This window comes from Hylobates moloch, unplaced genomic scaffold (genome assembly GCF_009828535.3).
Source record: "Hylobates moloch isolate HMO894 unplaced genomic scaffold, HMol_V3 SCAFFOLD_11, whole genome shotgun sequence".
NCBI lineage: Eukaryota > Metazoa > Chordata > Mammalia > Primates > Hylobatidae > Hylobates > Hylobates moloch.
The window spans coordinates 7946183-7968721 of record NW_026652286.1 but is presented as its reverse complement, the minus strand read 5'-3'; the positions used below and the strand labels follow the sequence as shown (position 1 = coordinate 7968721).

At 37.7% G+C, this 22539-nt stretch overlaps 1 protein-coding gene across 8 annotated transcripts in view; it reads right to left on the bottom strand.

The window, feature by feature from the left end:
• Positions 1–22539, bottom strand: part of LRRC4C (leucine rich repeat containing 4C) — a 1410106-nt gene that overhangs the window by 131416 nt on the left and 1256151 nt on the right. For 2 of the 8 annotated variants that reach the window (XM_058446769.1, XM_032166237.2), the window contains exon 2: positions 1605–1684. The exons of the other annotated variants lie outside the window; for them this stretch is intronic. The gene's annotated coding sequence lies outside the window, so the exon portion shown is untranslated. The remainder of the gene's footprint in view (positions 1–1604; positions 1685–22539) is intronic. 8 annotated transcript variants of the gene reach the window in all.

The window sequence follows — 22539 nt, the reverse complement described above, 5'->3', positions numbered from 1 at the left end:
GCATCAGTATCACGTGCGAGCTTTTAAGAAATGCAGACTCTCAGAATGCACCCCCAGACAACCTGAATTGGAACTGGTAGTTTCCGATTGGAGACATTATCTCCAAGTGACTCATACATAGGTAACATTTTTAAGAAGCGTGGATACTGGATATTCTGGCATCAATATTTCATTTGCTTCCTGGCAGTCTCTTTGCTCTAAACCATAACTTTATTAAAAAAAACTATTTGCTTTTCACACCCTCTCCTCTAACTCTCCATGTCTTTCCAGGCATCCATTTGTTTTAATATGTAATACAAAAAGAAAAAAGAGTTCTCTAGTGTATAGAATGTATACCTTTCATTCACATTATATCATTAGATCCTTATGGTATTCCTGTGAATATCATCATGTATAACTTGTTACATGTCACTTCTGTAAATAAATATCTGAGAACCTCCATGTCCAATGGTTTGAAGATGCAGACAGCTTCTGTCCATAGTCAACCAACACTCCAACCTCAGGATTAGAGAATTCTGATTGCATTATCCATGGAGCCCAGAACTTAAAAGTCCAGTCCTATCTTACTCTTGAATCTTTTGCCTTTTCAACTACCATAACCCAGTTTCTCCCACACAGAGACACTAAACATGCACACTCTTGATGAAAGCTTTTGTAGTGGCCATTACATAATGGATTTGCTGTCAGGTTGTCTAAAATGTGCCTGCTGAAGAAATGAAAAAGAAAAACCTAATCCATGCTTATAAGCAATGGAGTTTTCAACTAACTAAAACCTATATGGGCATTTCTGTCCTCTACAGTATGACTTTTTAATTGGTCTTAGTCATTTATGTGATCTGAACATTTTTAGTAATGAGTAAAACAATATAGGTAAAAATATTAAATATATATTATACTTTCATTAAGAAAGCATTTATAGTGTTAGGATGTTTATAGTTTTAGAATGTAATATAGGAAATTGTCAACCATTTTCAAAACCAGAGCACATTTCAAAGTGTTTAGCCGAATTCTAGGCCATATTCTAAAGTAAATATCTCTACACAATGCAAAATATGAACTAAAACTTTAGGCTTCATCAAAATGCCTCAACGCTGTTGTTTAGGCATAAAAATATGTTACTTTTATGAAAGCCTTTTGGTTATTAAACAATGGACAGGTGTCTAAAATTTAAAAATCGTCTGCGTAACTTAATTCTAGTACTTAGGGAGGCTGAGGTAGAAGAATTGCTTGAGGCCAGGAGTTCTAATTGCTTGAGGCAGGAGTACCCGTGAAACATAGCAAGAGCCCTGTCTCTAAGAAAAAATAAAAAGTTAGCCAGGCATGGTAGTGCACACCTGTGGTCCTAGCTACTCGGGAGGCTGAGATGGGAGGACTACTTGAACCCAGGAGCTGGAGACTGCAGTGAGCTATGATGGCACCACTGCACTTCAGCCTTGGCAACACAGCAAAACCCTGTCTCAGAAAAATAAATAAATAAATAAATAAATAAATAAATAACAGAAGTAGAGTATTAGAACAAAAAACCTTCAAAAGATTATCTAAGCCTATCCCTCATTTCCATTTTTTATATTTAGAAGGAAATGCCCAGAAGCCACACAACTTACCAGAAGTTCCACTGTTGTCTGTCACTGTCTAGCTGAGTAACTCTGGCCAGTCCCTTCTTTCTCACTCTCAGTTTCTTGATCTGCAAAATGAGGTGATTGAAACTAGATGATGTAAGAGTCCCATACAGCCTGAAAATGCCATTTTTCTGCAAGACTAGAAACCACATCTGAGAACGTTTCCTCTCCAAAAGCAACACACAAGAAGATGAAAAGATTTTTAAATGGCACTTGGCACTATTGATGTTCCAACTCGTTGATACTATAATCTCAGCTTGATACTTTAGAACCACATAGGTTGCTAGTATCCACCACAGACAAGCAATGCAGAAGAGAAAGGCTGTTGGCATACTCTTTGCCTGAGAAGTGTTGCAACTGAAAATCAGACCAGAGAGAGAGTAAATCATCTCCTCCCCCTTCTGAGGATCTGGTGACTCCTTCTGTCTGGGTCCTGCCTCAGGAATTTCTCCTAGAGAAATTTTTCACTGGGGACTTGGGAGTCCAGCCCTTGACTGAACCCCAGACAAGGATGCATTTCCTCCTGGAAGGCTCCCTGCCTGGACAAGTCTTTCAAAATTAACCTTAAAAGGAACTCCAGTCTCCAGTGAGCTGTACATTTTAGCATTTTTTAATCAGCCGTCTGGCCTTCTCTGGTCTTTTTGGAAACCTTTTTTTTCTTATTGTATTATAATGTTATTATGTTAATACACAAAGAGTTGGTATGCATAATTTTAAAAGGCAAATTCAGCCTTTGAATGAAGACTGTGTGATGAAACTACATTTACTTATCTTCCTTTCTTCATTCTTATATGGGACAATATCTTTGAAATGGCTTTTGTTTATTTTTTAAATGAGTTTTATGTTTTTCCCTTTTTCTCCTTTTCATTATTACTGTTTTCTAGCAGAAAATCAGAAAGTCGGGGAATGGTTTAAGTTTATAAAATCTGAGAGATCATTTGGACTTAAACCCAATTTCATTAAATGGCTTAGGAGATGTAAATGTAATAACAAGGCAGTATCCAGATATCATGTATGTAAAAGTGAGTACTACCAACGTCCCTAGTAATTAAGCCAATCACTAAATCAGAGGTTAATGGATTGGGTTCGTTTTTATGACATACACAAGTGAACCTGAAACACTGGGTCCTATTAGCATTTAATATATAAAGAAAGCTAGTATCTGTACCTAAATAATTGCATGCACAATGTGGTCAACACAGAGGATACAAATTCTAGAAAAAAGTGTATAATCCAAAAAATAACAATTCTGTTATTAGTAGCATCATTAGTATTGTCATCTATTATGACAAGCTTGAACAACCCAAGCGTTCATCAAAGAAGCAATTCAATAGAATGTTTTCAGCATGCTCTTCTTTTAACTAAAAAGAGAATATGGAATGAGAAGAGAAAAAATAAGATTTTTTATTCCAGTCTGAAAAAAAAAAATTATTTGAAGCTCCTCATGGTATGCATGACAAATAAACATACATTTCTTGTTTTCTGCAACCAAATAACTGTTATGTGCCTTTGCAGTTAATTAATGTTGTCTCCAATATTTGTAGAAAATTAATGTCAAATTCATTTGAATGTGTCTTCTGGAATAACAGGACTTCTGCTCCATTTCCTGTATGGTAATGTAATGACAGCAAGATACCCTTTTAAGTTTTATGTGTTCAAATTGGTTTAAAAAGGTAAATTTCTACACTATAATTAATGTATACCAACAATTTTCAAACAGTTTTAGCAGTGGAGCTCTTCTTTGAAAGAACATCTTGGGCCCAACATAAGCTAAGGCGCTTTAAATGTCTATCATTGGCTAAGAATATACTTTATATTTTGTGGAACTCACCAAATACCTTCCTAGAATTTGAAAGGTAGGTAGAAAACTATTCTTGAAATTCATACATCTCATATGATTGATAAGAAAACTGAGTCTACAAAAGAGGAAGTGATATGAGTATGTCTCACATCCAGATAGTGGCAAAAGTTAGAATTCGTGACATTCATTTATTCAACTGATGTTTACTGAGAACCCTCCATGTACTCATTTTGTGCTAGGTTTCCTATGTATATCACTTTTTTTAAATTGATCATTTAAATGTTATATAATTTTATTATTTTATTTAATCATTTCCTAGCCATACAGAAGAAAACTTATATCTTTTTTTTTTTTTTTTTTTGAGACGGAGTCTCACTCTGTCTCCCAGGCTGGAGTGCAGTGGCATGACCTTGGCTTGCTACAGCCTCCGCCTCCCAGCTTCAAGTGATTCTCCTGCCTCAGCCTCCTGAGTAGCTGGGATTACAGGCTCCTGCCACTACACCTGGCTTTGTATTTTATAGAGTGATTTCCATATTGGCCAGGCTATTTGAATCTGACTAGCCTCCCAAAGTGCTAGGATTACAGGCATGAGCCACAACCCCCGGCCAAAAACTTATATATATTAACCAATCATCACATCTGCGTTCATCACGTCTCATGTGTAAAGAATAAGAATGTGTTAGAAAAAGGCAAGTGAACCTAGAAGTTCATCATCTGTTCAAGTAGTGGAGATGCACAAACAAGAAATTTGCTTTAAAAAGCTAAAAAGTGCTGAGTATAATACAGCAATGAATATGTTGGCCACACCCCAAAATTTGGCACTTTGACATGCTGAACTGAAGAAGAAACCTCAAGGTCTCTCGGAGAACCCCCACTTCAGCCCCCCATCTGAGCTCTCAGTCTCTCAATCCTCTGTGTCCTCTCTCTCCCAAAGCACAGGATAAAGTTGTTCTCTGAAGTTTCCTTACATTAGCCCAGATCCACAAAATGAGGTCCCTTTCCTGAATTTTCATTAACTGAACTCCCATGGTAGGAAGAAGGACAAGTCTGTCAACACACCCAGATACACTTTCGCCACAAACCATTGTCTGCAGCCCAAGAGACTTTGTTCCAGGCCATTTTATGTTCTTCAAGCCCCCTGAATTTTCCTAATAAGCATTTACTCCCCTCAAAGTCATCCACACTTCCTTACGTCCCTTTACGTGGTAGGGTAATTGCTGTGGTTCTTTTCCATGCACGTTAATAAACTCGTATGCCTTCTCACTTATTAACCTGCGTTTTGTGAGTTGATTTTCAGCAGTGGGCTAAGGGGAAGGTTTTTTTTTTGGCCCTGAAGTACATATTATGCAAAGAGAGATTCTTAAAAAGAGAGAGCTCATTGAGACTGACTTTAAGTATTTGAATAAGCTTCAAGGAACAGATAAAATTTGACCTTAAAGTATTTATTATTATCACTTATATTATACTAAAGACAGTGGCATATTCCATGGCATCTGGATTGCTATAACTGTATAAATAGACTTTTTCCAATTAATAGCTCATAAAAAACTAGGACAAAATTGCATTATTTTATTTTATTTGTTTTTTGAGACGGAGTCTCGCTTTGTTGCCCAGACTAAAATTGCATTATTAACATCAACAGGCTCCTAAAGAGTTATTCAGCAGTTGAGCAGTTCATTTTTCAGCTACTTTGTTGGTGACCTCTGTTGTAAAAATCCTGATATTTTTCATCCATGAATGAACCCAGTAAGCGTTTCAAAATTGACCGCATCTTCATCAATCTTGGCCATTTCCTGAGACCAACTAGGAATTGTGTTCAAATTCATCTCTTATACAATTTCCTGACTTAATTCTCACCCAAGTCAAAGTTACCTTTCCTTCCTCTAAAGAACGTAACTCTGTACATTTTATTTAAAAACTCTTTTAGATTTTACTCTATTATTTGCATATGTTACTATATTATTTATAAATAAATGCCATTTTTCTCAGCTATGTTAGAAGCCCACGACAATAAAAACCATGGCTTATACCTAAATACAGTGTTTTGCCAAAGAGGCACTTAGTAAACAGTCACTGTTGTAATTTGCTTTTAATGGAAAAGCCCACGCATGTTACAGAATCTGTACTAGTCAATAAGTAGGTGCTGACAGCCTACAACCTGTGGCTTTTGATGATTTATTGATACGATCCTCAAATCCTAGGACCTTACCTGTGATGCATTCTAATGGTTTTCTAGTCTATATTATTCCATTTCAATCGAATTCATTAAAAAATTATAGGTTGACTGAATGATAAAATTGATTTTATCATCATCTCTGGCTGCATGAATTCAATCAAATTATTAATTTATTCTAAGGATTATTTTATTTACTTATAGAATATAGATAACAATATTATCTCTTTCACAGGATTGCTTTTAGTATTAAATAAAACACTACCACTAGCATTGTGCTTGGGGCTTAGTGTTCAATAAAGGCATACTATTTTTATAGATATTATTATTTTAATTATTTCCACCATTATATTAGTATTACAAATTCAACTTTAGATATTTGAGAACTGTTAATTTATGTTAAAAATCTTAGATACATGCTACATATTGTTAAAGTCCTAACTTTTTTTTTTGAGGTGGAGTTTTTGCTCGTTGCCCAGGCTGGAGTGCAGCGGTGTAATCTCGGCTCACTGCAACCTCTGCCTCCCGGGTTCAAGTGATTTTCCTGCCTCAGCCTCCCAAGTAGCTGGGACTACAGGTGTCTGCCACCATACCTGGCTAATTTTTATATTTTTAGTAGAGACAGGGTTTCATCATGTTGGCCAGGCTGGTCTTGAACTCCTGAAATCAGGTGATCCACCTGCCTCGGCCTCCCAAAGTGCTGGGATTACAGGCATGAGCCACCATGCCCGGCCCTAAAGTCCTAACTTTTTATCAAGTGTTAAAGGAAAAGAAAAAAGACAGTAAGTAGAATTGGTAGATACTCCTTCTAGACATCAAATACTCGACATTATTTTGTTTTTGGTTCACTCTGCAGACTTTTGATTTAGTACTTCATCTCTGTAGTGATTAAGGAATGTGGAAAATGATAACATGGCATTTCATTTAGATGCTTCTTTGAGGTGACATACATGACAGATTCATTCTTCTAACTTAACTGTGATGAAATTCATCTCATCTTCTATTAGTGGCAGAAATATGAACAGAAGCATGTGGTCTCCATCATCTCCAATATTTGTAACAGAGAAGAAGATATTAACTAAAAGAAAACTGAAATATATCTTCTGTTTTTTTTAATAATTCTGGTTTGAGCCCTCAAATCATTCCATACCCATGAGGCTATAGGTAAAAGCATATTTTTTTCATCTTTCTTAGATTATAAAAGTAGGTAGTTCCTTTATAATACAATTCACTACTGATATGATTTTAATCTAAAAAATAAGCATTAGAAATAAAAAGTATATGTGTGAGATACATGTTCCTATTTCTTCTAGTATTGATGCTCATAGGAAGAAAAAATAATGTTTACTATTTCTGCCGTCACTTATCAGAAATCTAAGCATGTTCAAACACACCAACAAAAAGAAATAATACCAACTGCTCAGTAGGAGATAAAGTGAGGCTGTTTCCCCAGGTGGAGTGTATGGTTGCCTTTCAATCACTGCAGAGACTGAATTTTTCCTCTATCTAAACTAATCTTGGCTTGCTTTCAATCTTACCCCCTCTGAGCCTGTAACTCCTTCCTTTTCTCTCTCTCTCTCTTTTTTTTTTTTTTTCACTAATTTAAATATGAACCTTTTTAAATCACCGTGTCTGCCATCGGCATCAACATTTCAAAAGACTTCTCCAGCGCACCCACTGAGTGTACCACACTTGCTTCATTTTGTTAATTGAATGGTTCTTAAACAACCTCATTATCTGCCCACAGCACTTAGCATTTTCCTATTATAAAGCTATCCTTTGCAATGTCTTCTCTGCCTACCAGGAAGGCTAGAATCTTGCTTTTAGTGTCTCCCAACACAGGACTGACCACGGGTCTTTAAACAAACCCCCATGTTTTCAGATCGCAATGGGTTAAGTGAAAAGAACCCATGTTGAGAACTTATTCAAGCCAAGCTATAAAAGGCGTACAATCCTATGACAGAGATAACATTATATCTATTTCAAAAAGAAGAAAATGGAAGCAAAATGAGATTCTATCATTCATCAAAAATCACACAGAGAAAGTTTTTGGGGTGAGATTCCCAGAGTCTACACTCCAGGTCATTGCACTGTCAATACTAAACAGTCATTGGGTTGCTCTCTGTTTTTTTGTGTGTGCGTTTTTTGTTTGTTTGTTTTTCTGTCTCTGAGGTCTTTGAAGGTCTTGATATTGTCCGTTGTCCAGATAGAGGGGTCTTGTCATCTTCCAGATGGTTCTAGCTGTTTAAAGCCCTTTCCCTGAATTCTAGTTCTAGAAAAGTTTGGAAAAATTAGCAGTCATTTGTACATATACTGACTGCATATCTACAAATGACTGTAAGACACCTAAAGCTAGGGAGTCTGGAAAGCTTCCTCTCCTTAGCAGAAAATGATGGTATGTCTCTTCTCTAAGGAGGTTTTATATATGCAGCTTAAAATCCACAAAAAGAAAAATTCCTATATAGAGTGATGTTAACCTCATATGTGTGTAATCGTGAATCGAGGTATACCACTGTAGTAACTGCATACAGTAAAAGCCTTGTGACATGACTACTTTTCTACGCTTTCTCATCTTTGCACCCCTACCTAGGATGCCTCTCTGCTTTTTCATCCTTCCCTGGCTAAAGCAGGTTCATTATTCTGGGTCAAGTTCCAACGTCATTTCTTCTATAAAGCTTTTATCAATACCTCTTCACCCTCAGTTCTCTCTCCTTTGAGTTTTCCCCGCACTTTATTCATTCATGTTCCTAAGATAGCACTTATAACAATGCATTATATATTTCTCACTCTATAGGCTAGATTTTTCAACCTCAGCACTGTTGACTTTTTGGGCTAATTTATTTTTGTAATGCTGCCTCGTGTGTTGTAGAATGTTTGGTAGCATCCATGGTCCCCCTCCACTGGGTAACAGTAGCATCAGGGTAGGTGCAGTGGCTCATGCCTGTAATCCTAGTGCTTTAGGAGGCCAAGGAGGAAGTATCGTTTGAGGCCAAGAGTTTGAGATCATCCCGGGTAACATAGGAAGACCACAGGCATGATGGTGTGACCCTGTAGTCTCAGCTACTTGGGATTCTGAAGCAGGAGGATCACCTGAGCCCAGGAGTTTGAGGCTGCAGTGAGCTAGGATCTTGCACTTACACTGGTCTGGGTGACAGAGTAAGACCCTGTCTCGAAAAATGAAAAAAGAGTAGCACCTCCCCTTCAATGGTGAGAATGAAAAATGTTTGAGGTGATAGATTCCCGGTTACTTTTATTTGCTTATTATATATTTTATGCATATATCAAATATCACTTGTCCCTCATAAATATGTACAATTACTACATATCAATAAAAAATATGTATTTAGACATTGTCCTCTGAGGAGTAGGTAAAACTGTCCCTAGTTGAAGACCACTGCTTGAGATCAGAGACTACAAGGGCAGTGACTGCTTTTTTTCATCCTAGGAGTACCTGATACCCAAGAGTATCAGGCCAGAGCTTGCTGTTATCAGAGTAACAGTAAGCAATTATAATCTCTTGGTTGGAGGCTAGGAGTGGTGGCTCACGCCTGTCATCCCAGCACTTTGGGAGGCTGAGGCCAGTGGATAACTTGAGGTCAGGAGTTCAATACCAGACTGGCCAACATGGCGAAACCCCATTTCTACTAAAAAATACAAAAATTAGCCGGGTATGGTGGTGGGAGCCTGTAATCCCAGCTACTTTGGAGGCTGAGGCAGGAGAATCTCTTGAACCTGGGAGGCGGAAGTTGCAGCATCCAGCCTGGCAACAGATGAGATTCATCTCAAAAAAAAAAAAAAAATAATAATAATCTTTGGTGATTAAATAATCTCATTCCAAAAGGATATCAGAATAAGAAAATTGTATTTTTTGTATATTTAATAAATATTATATATACTACATATAATCATATATGTACCTACATGAAGTATATTGTACATATGTATGTGTATACACATGCCCACACAAAAAGAATAACCTTTACTGGGGAATTGCATTCAGAAAACTGGATAAAAGTTTTCTGATATCTCTGAATACATCATACTTAATACTTAAAGTCTCTGTTCCCTAAAAAAGGCTGGGACTCTCTCGCTTTTTTTTCCTTCAAAGATCCATTCATGAAAAAAGTGATGCTTATTTTAAAATTTCAAAATCAGAGGGAGTTGATAAAATAAAGAGGAACAGACAGTATGATACTGCCTTCTGTTCTGATAAGATATTCATTGCTACCCAATTTAATGCAGAATAAAGTATAAAAGACAATAAAATTTCAGGACCCTCTAAATTTATTATGCCAAGGGGCAAGTTAAGCCCTGGAGACTGTCACATTGCATGTTTGCAACTTCTGCTTGTTAGATTATAGGTTAACTCTTTTCTTCATTGTTCTTGTTCTGTAAATGACTAGGAGAGATCAGAGACCAGACCTCTCCCAGTTCTAATCACTGGATCCTTGTTATCGATGAACTACCTTCTTTATAATCTTGTACCTAACTCAGACCACATGGCACAAAAGACGTGACTGTTACATCTTCAGCGTGGAGTATCAAATATAACTTTTGCAAAAGAAAAAGAACACCTTGACTAATCTGATCCTTGTAACTATGCATTAAGCTTTACATAGATACTGAAATTCTGTTAAGCTTCTCTATGTTATCTTTGTCTATAGATACGATCCCAAATTTCTATACTTCAGAACACTGACTTCTATTCCTTGGAATCTGTGCTTACCGGGCAGTGGTCCTCAAATTTTCTGCTTGAATAAATTCTCTTAAAATGTAATTATAAGCCTGGCATGGTGGCTCACACCTGTAACCCCAGCACTTTGGGAGGTCAAGTAGGTTGGGTCACTTGAGGTCAGGAGTTTGAGACCAGCCTGGCCAATATGGTGAAACCCTGCCTCTACTAAAGATACAAAAATTAGCCGGGCATGGTGGCGGGCGCCTGTAACCCAACTACTCGGGAAGCTGAGGCAGGAGAATCGCTTGAACACAGGAGACAGAGGTTGCAGTGAGCCGAGACTGCACCACTGTACTCCAGCCTGGGTGACAGAGTGAGATTTTGTCTCAAAATAATAATAATAACAATAATTCTGACCCTTTCAATTATTTTAAGTTAACAAAACTCATCTGACATTGCTTATGTCTGTAGACTAGCTAACCATTTATTTAGACTGAAGACCAGAACCACTGTGATCTTCATATGAACTTGTGATGAGAGACCTTTTCTCACCTCAGTAGTGAAATGTGCCTGCCTACCTTTATCTGTTTCCTGAGCTGTGGTTTTAATTAATCAAAGTTATAAAAGTGAGGTAGAATTGTCTTTTCACGTTTTAATGAAGGTAGTTTTTTGTCTTTTCATGTTTTAGTGAAGGGAGTTTTAATCCATGAAAATCCGTTATTCTCACTGGGATGCTCCAAGCAGCAGTAGTACATTTCGCAAGAAACAAATGCATAAACAAGACCAGACCTTCCTAAGCGGTCAGAAAGGAGGTCACTGAGAACTGATGTACATAATCTCTTACCCATTGCAAAGGACCATAATTTTAGTGGTCACTTGCTATTGGTTGCCTCTTTTTAATTTTAGATACACTAATTATGCTTCTCATTATAATACTATGAAATATAGATTATTCTTGCTTCTGTAAAAAGGAGGTAATTAAATATTAGGACAATGAATATATTGTGTGATGTTATTTAACTGCTCAGTGGGTGAGGCAAAATTCACCCATTGATACAAACTGAAGGTACGAGGAGCACCTTCGAGTACACAGAAGTTCCTTTTGTGCCCACTCCTCCTCTAAATAGCTACATGTACAGTCAAACCTACAAACAGATATTTCCAAGCCTCCACATTTCCTGACTCTTCCCCCAGCCTCATGCCCCAAAGCCTGGCTCGAAGGAAAATACGAATAACTAAAATGCAAAGCACTATGTATTAGTAGAACAGTTCAATTCAAAGGTCAGGGGGCCTGCATATCTGAGATAAGAAACCAAGGAAGAAAGAGCACCTTCACCTAAACTAGCACCTTCACCTAGAAGTAAAGGATCTTCTCTCTGATTACAGTTGAAAGAGACACCTCGGCTCCAATAAGTTACTTTAATGTAAAAGAGTTTATGCCATTCTCTACACAAATTTCAGTTCTTAGGATGCATTGACAAGTCATTTCCTGGGATTCTCATTGCAGCATTTTGTGTTGTGACACAACAAAGAACACATGTTCATTAGGCTGCTACTTTCTGGGTGCACCTTGGACTGCCTTCTTTGGAGTCCAGTGTTAGGAGGTCTGTTTGGCATCTGGACACCGCTTCTAACCAGCTGCATGCATTTGGATTCTCTGAGTGTCAATGAATTATTTAAACTTATATTCTATGCATTTACCTATTTTTACATATCTATCCTATTTCATGGAATCAGATGGCTTTGATGACATGATTCAGGTGAAAACATTGTATAAACCGCACAATATTATTCATACTTAATGATAGTGGCAACATTACTGACCATGAATAGGATGCTCATCTCAAGCAGTGGTACACACACACACACACACAAAACCATAACACACATATGTATATACATATACACACATTCACCTAACTCACACACACCACGAATACACATTTATACACATATATAATCATAATATACCCACCTAATATGTATACACACACACACAATCCTAACATATATATGTATATACATATACACATACACACATACACCCCCCCAACACACACTCTCCCAACACACACACAGAGTACCCCATGAAACAGAGAGCTCTCAAGACAAATGGATCTTACCACATATTTTATAGTTCTGAGTCAGCACACCAAGACTCCATTTTATTTTGATAAGGATGTGAAAAGGTCAAGCATTGATTTAGGTTTTCAAGAGAAGGCAAAAAATAAAAAGTCCCTTCTGAAAATATTTGCTACACTTTACTTTCATTCAGAGTTTCTGTGTGGAGCAGAGATAGCTTGAAACCCACAGGATGGCAAAGATTAAAATAGCCCAGCTTATGGATGTGGCTGTAAGATTGATTTTACTTGTTCCTCTGACTTTTATTATACAACGTAGAAAATTCCTAGATGGCTCCAATACAGAAAATAAGAGAAATTAATCTAAAGCAATCAAAAGATTTATGTAATCTATATATATATATGGCGTATTTTATGTTTATTCTCATAATGTGCATTATAAAAGCACTTTCATATAGACACGTCACTGCACAAAATATCATCAATACTTTCTTTCTGAAAAGTAGGAGACTTTAGGCTCATTTTCCCAGACCTAAAGTCTCTCCCCATTACAAAATAAAATGTTTGCAGAGATAAAATTATGGCATCTGGGTGACATCTTAGAGACGCCTGAGACACTGACGAGAAGATAATTTTGGATCAGAAGAATTTTCACCTAATCCTCCAATTATTCCACTTGGCATTTCTACAGATAGTAGCAATCCCTAAATATCTTATAATAGCTGCAGAAACACTCTATGCTGAATTGCAAAGTTATCATTCACCTAGGTATGTATACTTTTATGTTCAAATATCTAAGGTTACTTCTGGACTAAGAAATTTAATAAGACTTGTAAAAACAGTTTAACTCTGAAGTATGTTTGACTTTATGATGGCATATTTTCAAAAACATAGTACATGCTAAGACGATGAAAAATGACCTTCTCTTGCTTGTTTGTTTGTTTACTTGGTGTTGTGGGTTAACTACCAAGCAAAGAAGCAGGCTGGTATAAAAAGCTGGGTATAAAAACAGACAGATCTTGTTTCGAATGCCAGATATGATACTTTTTAGGTGAGAGACCTAAAACTTGTTACTCAATCTCAATAAGTCTCAGTTATCTGTAAAATGACCATAACTGTAACTACGTCAAAAAATGCTTGTGGTGACTAAATGAGATAATCAATGGAAATGACTTCCTGTGTTGCACTTCTCTTCAAAGGATAAGGGTGAACATGATTTGCTCTGAGTAAAATAAGTGATGGAAATACACAATTTACGGATTGTTAAACTGAACACTCCAGATGCACTGCAGCCCAAGTGCCACACATTACCTTGGATCCAAATCCTGGCTTGACATAAGCCACCTGAGGGACCCTGTGCAAGTCAAATAACCTTTCTCTGTCTCAATTCTCTCAACAATAAAACAGAACAACAGTGAGACATGTCATTGTGTGTTTTAAGTATTAAATGAGTTAATACTTATAAAGTGCTTATCATACATTATTACTTTGAGGTACTGCTTACATTATGAAGATTTTATTCACACTAAATAATTTTTTATAGATAAAAATCATGCCCTTTTCCTTTAACAATATTACCGAAAGCAGATTATCAAACTATGGGATGAAATCCATTTCTCTGGATCTTACATTTAAAGTAGATAGTGAAAACAGCTATCTGGTCAGCAAGCCGACTTCTAGGTCCCAATCTTTTCTGACCTTTCCAGTATCCTTCCAGGTAACATTTGAATCCTGGTTGTGTCCCCAGACAGGTGTGGCAATGCCAATAAAGCTCCAAACTACCTGCAAATGCTAAGAACAAACAATTTTTCATATTTTGTCCTAACTGAATGATTAATAGGGCTGATAAAATACAATGTTAGCCATTCACACTTTAATCAAAACGAGTGCTTAAAAGTAGACTTAGATGGAAGGTAGAAAAGAGAGCATGAGGGAACTCAGGATCTGAATAAAGCAGGGTGATGCCATAGATTATGGAGGGGGCAGAATGATAAAGCTAGACAGCAGAATTTCAGCCACGTGCTGCTCACTTGTACATTTCTCTGCACATGGTCCATGTTTCATATTGCCCAGTCTAATGAAGACAAAAGATCACAGATCAATGTTTCCAATTGTTATTGCTATTGTGATATGCTATTCTTAGGTCTATCTATTCAACTCCTCCTTTTTAAAAATATGATACACGTAATAGAACTTCTAGAATTGTATAGCATATGTGTATGTTTCTGTATGATATACGCATATGAATATTTTCATTCATTATTCAACAAACGTATGAGTGCCTATTATGTGCCTTCTTCCAGACACTGAAGATGTAACGGTAAATACAACAAACAAAATGTCTTGTCTCTTAGCATACTAGAGGGAGAGACAGAGAAAGAGACAATCAAAAAATGTGTAAGCTTTTGTTTGTTTGTTTGTTTTCTGTCTTTTAGGGACAGGGTCTCACTCTGTCACCCAGGCTAAAGTGCAGTGGTCCAAATATAGCTCACTGTAACCTAGAACTCCTGGGCTCAAGCAATTGTCTCACCTCAGCCTCTCAAGTAGTTGAGGCTACAGGCACAACCAACCATGCCTAGCTGTAATTGTTTATTTATTTCTATAGAGACAGGGTTTCTATACTGCCCAGGCTGGCCTCAAACTCCTGACCTCCCACCTTGGCCTCCCAAAGCTCTGGGATTACAGGCATGAGTCACTGCACCCTGCCCTAAAAATGAGTAAATTCTCTGATAAATGCTTTTTTTTTTTTTTTTTTTTTTTGAGACGGAGTGTCGCTCTGTCGCCCAGGCTGGAGTGCAGTGGCGCAATCTCGGCTCACTGCAAGCTCCGCCTCCCGGGTTCACGCCATTCTCCTGCCTCAGCCTCCAAGTAGCTGGGACTACAGGCGCCCGCCACCACGCCCGGCTATTTTTTTTTTGTATTTTTAGTAGAGACGGGGTTTCACCGTGGTCTCGATCTCCTGACCTCGTGATCCGCCTGCCTCGGCCTCCCAAAGTGCTGGGATTACAAGCGTGAGCCACCGCACCCGGCCTGATAAATGCTTTGGACAAGAGTCCCACTCAATCAGGGACGATGTATAGGAAGTGTGAGGATAGGACTACACTTTTTACAGCTGTGGAAAAGCAAGATCTCCCAGACAAGCTGACACCTGAGCCCAACCCCGAGGCAGTCTGGGATGTGCCACAAAGCCACCTGCTCTAGAGCATTTCAAGCAGAGGAAACAACAAAAGCAAAAACACTGAGTGTGGAGCAAGCCTGACATGTTTGAGAAACACTGGAAATTTCCTGAAACTTTCATGATGATTCTAGCTATTGCTCCAAAGCATCAACACAGCAAGGTGATAAACACTCAATGTTCTGATATATCTGTCCCCCTGCTCAAGATACATAAAGTCTACCCAAACTTTATTTATAATTTCTGAGAGAGCTATTTTTAGAAAAGTTTACAGAGTAATTTGTTCAGTCCAATAATGGCTAACCCAAATAGAGTTGATGCAAAGGGGGAGAAATGCTCAATGCATCTGCTCAGCGGCTGTGTGAGTAACCTCCTGCAGGCTACTCTGCCTCTCTGAAACTCAGCGTCCTCACTCACACAATGGGAAGAGTAGAATCCACCCCATGCGTGTCACTGAGTTGTTCTAGCCTTAGGATAAGAAGCACTTGATGAAGAAGAATCACTTTCCACCCAAATACAAAATATTTTGGTATAAAACCTCATTTGTATAAAGGCCATTTGTTTGCCAACTTCACTTATCTGGGAGACAACTAAGTCTTTAAAAAGAAGCCAAAAATATCCTGCAGAAAACAAATTTGATACTGCATCATTGATATACCAACTCATGTTTTACTATTTCTGGCAAAGTTACAAAGGCTCTAAATCAGATTCCATTTATTCATTCCTTAAGCACCATTCTACTATTCTTAAATACAGAGTTTCCTATTATGACCATCAGTTGACTTCACCTTTGAGATCTACAACCTTTTTAGTTGTGTTGGATTGCTTTGGATCCACTCATGCATTCTGCGGAGCAACATCTACTAACTGACTATAGGGATTTGATAGCAAAGCTCTCTGGGTATCTAGAGAATGAGGGTAAATATTTGATTGGAGTAGAGAACAACCCACTCTATTGTGGAAAGATCCTAGCTTGGGAATAACATAATCCCAGGTTCAAAAGCCAAGATCATCACTAAAAATTAGAGTCACATTGAACAGGTACCTCATCTCAGAGTCTCCATTTTCTACTCTTGGAACTGGAAGTAATGATGACAATCCCACAGGGTTGTGGGGAGTGCTGGGAAGAATATATGTAAAAATCTTGGTAGAGTGCACGGCATAGCTCCCTTCCATTCCTTCACTGCCCTATAAATGGCTCAAATCTAGGACTCCGGCTTCTGTAAACCTTAACACATCCAGTATATAACTATGCCCAGAAAAGAACAGACACTCTTAAATAATTCCACTTGTATAAGTGAATGAATGAATGAATGAAAGAACCAATAAATAAATGAACAAATAAAGAAATTTCTACATCAACCCATCAATTAACTATATAACCACAGCTCCTGAATCCTTACAAATCAAGAAGGAAGATACAATACCCCTTTATCATATCTTCTCTTAATGAATACTAAATTATGTAGCATTCATAACTGCAGATGTAGAATCTTTCTTATCTTTACAGCCAGAATCTTAGTTTAGTGGGCACAAAGATTCCAGGCTGAGAATTGTGCTCCTAGGTACTCTGGCAGAAGGCAGAAAGTCATTTTCTTTAGATGAGAGCTTTAGCTTCAGCCACAGTCATTCATTCTCTTTTACAAGGAGGAATCCATTTATGTCTTTGGGAGACAGATGTATCGAGCCATTGGGTGTGTCTGCCAATCAACTCCTGCCAAAGCTCTGATGTTTTATTTCATTAATGCAGGCACTTTCCATTAATTTGGATACTGTTTAAGAACGTTAGTTCCAAAGGACATTGTTTTTTGGCTCTTGTATTTTGAAGGGCTATTTAATACATTACTGCAATAAGTTGACCCCTTGCCAAGAAAGAAGCAGTGGCCACCCAATTATAATCAGTTTCTGTCAATATGATTCTAATACTTGGCCCAGTAATGTTTATTGTGCTTTATCTGGAACTGATAGAAACAAATCCAAAAGATTCTATTGGCTGAGTAGAGAAGACTAAACAAAACAAAATACAAAAGTATTTCTTTTTTTCCTTCCTCTCGTTCTTTCTTCCATGGAAATAAGGACACAACATATTTACTATATACCAAGTATAAAAACATAAGAACATAAGAGTATTTACTATAAGTCAAGTTAAATAGACAGTATTGATGCCTAAAAAACATTTTGTCTTTATTCCCATTCTTTCTAGTTCCCAAGTAAACCAGAGTTTCATTCGGGTGTCTTCCCTCCTCCATGTGGCCATGTCCTTCTGAGAAAGAAGCTGCTTGATGCAGCCCCGAGGAGTGAGTCTTGACTTGCCTAAGACAATCATGGCTCTCTCGCTTTCTTTCCTGGTCATTGGTTTGGGCATATATTTCTAGCCAATGAAACATAAAAGAAGGCTTAGTAAAGCCTTCTGAGAAAGTTTTTCTTACTTTTAAAAGACTTAAGGAAGAGATAAACTCTTTACTTGCCCTATGTCATGTCTGGATGTCTGGATATGATGCCTGCAATCGCAATTGCCTGAACACTAAGGCTACATAGAAGCTGAGAACAGAGCAAAATGATGGAAAGACGTTTGTTCTTGATGCTGCTGTTGAACTAGTGAGATAAACCAGAAGCACTCTTTCCCTGAACTTCTTGTTCTACGTGAAAATAAATTTACTTACTTTAAAAGGCAGTATAGATACCTATTGCTAACGGCTATAATAGGTCCCGGGTGGAACATCCACAGGGTATATGGCTCTGTAATAGGATTACTCTTTGAAATTTCTAAAATTACAAGGTGGGCTGCTCTGTGTCACTAAATATTACAGCAATGTGCCTATCTTTCAAAATAACAAAATTCACCACTGTTTTATTTTCACCACGTTTCATAGTCTCTAGACGAATCTTTTACCTCCATGTACAACTACGGTAGGGAAAGCTTTTTATAGGAATGTGCTCAACTCCTTGGTCCTCAAGTTTGGATTTGGATCCAGTCTAAATGCTCAGACACTTGTATGAATGTGCCTCAGCCGTAATTAGGAGTTTTGGAAATAAAAACAGTCCACCTCAAAAAACAATTTCAGCCTAGATTCTCCAATTCCTCCAACTCATATTGGTTTTTCAATTTTCTCAGTATGTATTTGGAGGGTGATAATTCTTTGAAATATCCCATTCTAATTCTATGTATATTGCACTAACATATATAACATTTATTTCATATATGTTAGTATCTTTTTGCCAACTAGAATTTAAAAACCCTAGAGGCAATTCCTACATTCTTGTTGTATCATTGGCAGGCTCTAGCAAAAAGCTCCTTAGAGAGAAAATGCTCAGTCATATTTTGCGACCAGTTTACTTGCTGAGCAGATATGGAAAAGAGCAAAAATCCCAGCACCTTTTCCAACCTACTCTGTTAGGCTTAGGTTTTATTAAGCCTACAATTACATTTGACTCTAATCTAAATCTGTTCTCAATAGAAGGAGAGAAAAACTCTGGATTCTTCAAAATATGCTTTACTTAAAACCCTACTGCTCATGTCCCACCTAAGTGGGTGAAGCAGAAAGCAGAAAAAATAGTTCACTTGCTGCAGCTGAACTTCTCTATGCCAATAAACCAGTGGATCTAGAAACCAACACATCACCATAATGAATGACAGAATTATTATTAACCAAGTCCATATGAAAATAGTGATGAAGAAAATTATGATAAATAGCTAAATGGCAGCAGAGGCTTATCATATACCTGGCATTATTGTATCTATTAACTTCTTTAATGCTCGTAACAACTCTCTGAGTTTCATCTAATTGTTATCCCTATTTTGCAAATGAGGTAGTCAAGACAGAAAGTATGCTGACTTGCCCAAAGACTCACAGCTACCAGTGGAGTGTTGGGGCCAGAATTCAGGCAAGCAGTTGCTTCTCAGACTGCACTCTTAAAAATACCCATCCCTCAAAAATGTCCTGTTTACCACTTAGGTGCGAAAACTATAAAATTAAAAGCTCCTGTCCAAGGAGACAAGAAAGGATGAGGATCAGCATCAGAGACCATCATTTGTGTAACCAAATTATCATCAGAAAATAACATATGAATAGAGCAGCCCAGGAGTCAGCAACCTTTGACATTTATTTCTTTTCGTGATATACCATGATTGTTGCAATTAATTCAATCTCTTTCAAAGAGTTAACTAGAAGAAATGCAAAATGCATGGCATACACAAAATGAATCACAAAACATGCAAAAATTTCTTTTTTTATTTTTTTAGAGACAGGGTCTTGCTCTGTCACCCAGGCTGGAGTGCAGGGTTGCAATCATAGCTCACTGTAACTTTGAACTTCTGGGCTCGAGTAATATTCCTGTCTCAGCCTCCCAAGGAGCTAGGACTACTGGCAAGCACCACCATATTCAGCTAATTTTTAAATTTTTTTTTGTAGAGTAGGTATCACTATGTGGCCCAGGCTGGTATCAATCTCCTGACCTCAAGTGATCTTTCCACAGCACTGGGATTATAGGCATGAGTCTGGGATTATAGGCATGAGTCACCTCACCCAGCCTGAAAACAATTCTTTTAAAAGATGTACTGCACTAAGGAATGTGTAGCAATTCACCTGCTGAAAAAAAAAAAGTCGTTGATTTGAAAAAGAAAGAAATAAATACTGAATGTTATTGATAAATGAAATGAAAAGATTAAAGTTTACTGGAATTTTTTTCTGTCTCATAATAAAACACCCCTAAATATTTAGGTAAGTGTTATGTTTTGTCAGAAGGGAAGATCATTTGTTAAGGCTGATATATTTTCCAGTGTGAAGGAGAAGGAAGAAAAGGGCATTCTTCAGTGGAGCAGCAAATATGTGTGATTTTATAGGAAGACTACAGAAACTATTTTCATCTTGCCTAACCAACATTTAACAAGACTATAAATCTGTGTGATAAAAACAAGTTTTAGAAGTTATAAAATATGAAAAGGGTATAGTACAAGTGATCAGGTTCAATTATGGGAAACATATCTTGGAAATAGTCCAGCATCCCATAGCCCTAGAAACAAAAGTTCCATGCAGTGATGAAGCGAAAAAAAGAAATTTTTTTGACAAAAACAAGCAATGGGCAAAGGATTCTCTATTTAATAAATGCTGTTGGGAGAACTGGCTAGCCATATGCAGAAAACTGAAACAACCCCTTCCTTACACCTTATACAAAAATTAACTCAGGATGGATTAAAGACTTAAACGTAAAACCATAAAAACCCTAGAAGAAAACCTAGGCAATACCATTCAGGACATAGGCATGGGCAAAGGCTTCATGACTAAAACACCAAAAGCAATGGCAACAGAAGCCAAAATTGACAAATGGGATCTAATTAAACTAAAGAGCTTCTGCACAGCAAAAGAAACTATCATCAGCCTGAACAGGCAACCTACAGAATGGGAGAAAATTTTTGCAATCTACTCATCTGACAAAGGGCTAATATCAAGAATCTACAAAGAACTTAAACAAATTTACAAAAGAAAAACAAACAACCACATCAAAAAGTGGGTGAAGGATATGAAGAGACACTTCTCAAAAGAATACGTTTATGCAGCCAACAAACATGAAAAAAAAAGCTCATCATCACTGGTCATTAGAGAAATGCAAACCAAAACAAGATTATTATTATACCATCTCACGCCAGTTAGAATGGCAACCATTAAAAAGTTGGGAAACAACAGATGCTGGAGAGGATGTGGAGAAATAGGAATGCTTTCCACTGCTGGTGGGAGTGTAAATTGGTTCAACCACTGTTGAAGATAGTGTGGTGATTCCTCAAGGATCAAGAACCAGAAATACCATTTGACCCAGCAATCCCATTACTGGGTATATACCCAAAGGATTATAAATCATTCTACTATAAAGACACATGCCCACATATGTTTATTGTGGCACAATTCACAATAGCAAAGACTTGGAACCAACCAAAATGCCCATCAATGATAGACTGGAAAAAGAACACGTGGCACATATACACCATGGAATACTATGCAGCCATAAAAAGGATGAGTTCATGTCCTTTGCATGGACATAGATGGAGCCAGAAACCATCATTCTCAGGAAACTAACACAGGAACAGAAAACCAAACACCGCACGTTCTCGTTCATAAGTGGGAGTTGAGCAATGAGAACACATGGACACAGCGGGGGGAACATCACACACCAGGGCCTGTTGGGGAGTAGGGGGCTAGGGAAGGGATAGCATTAGGAGAAACCCCTAATGTAGGTGGCAGGTTGATGGGTGCAGCAAACCACCACGGCATGTGTATACCTATATAACAAACCTGCACGTTCTGCACATGTATCCCAGAACTTAAAGTATAATTGAAAAAAAAAAAAGAATTTTTTCTTTTGGCCAGAGCTTACGTATCCTGCATATACTCAATAGATTTAGCTACCGTGATTCACAACTCAAACAAACAAAGATGCTCCACAGTTTCCTGAATATATTAGGATCTTAATAAATATTAATGTATTGGCTGGACCTAATTCTCATAGTAGTGACTCTACTATAATTATCTGAGGTAGAGGGGAAATATAGTACTGATTCACAGCACAGATTATATGCCAGACTGTCTGAATTTCACGCTGCTATGGGACATGGGACCAGTGATTTTCCACAACAGTGTGACAGCATTGCCTATAGAAATGAAGATAAAATTGGTAGGTTTTTTTTTTTTTGGCTGTTAAAAAAAGTTAATAGGTCATGAAAAACTATACATTATCTTCCCTTATCCATTCTCTCTTCACCCTTTCAGTACTTCCCAAGCAAGGCCATTCTGTGGCTCAAATCCAGGGGTCATCCTTCACATTATATCCTACAGGAATGGAAGTCCCAGGAATCACACAATGTAGTGGTCCTATCTCTTAGAGTTTTGGGGGCAGGAGATGGGATCTTGCTATGTTGCCCAAGCTGGACTCAAATTCCTGGGCTCAAGAGATCCTCCCATCTTAATCTACTGAGTAGCTGAGACTACAGGCGCACGCCACAGTGCTCGGCTCTGTCCTTGGC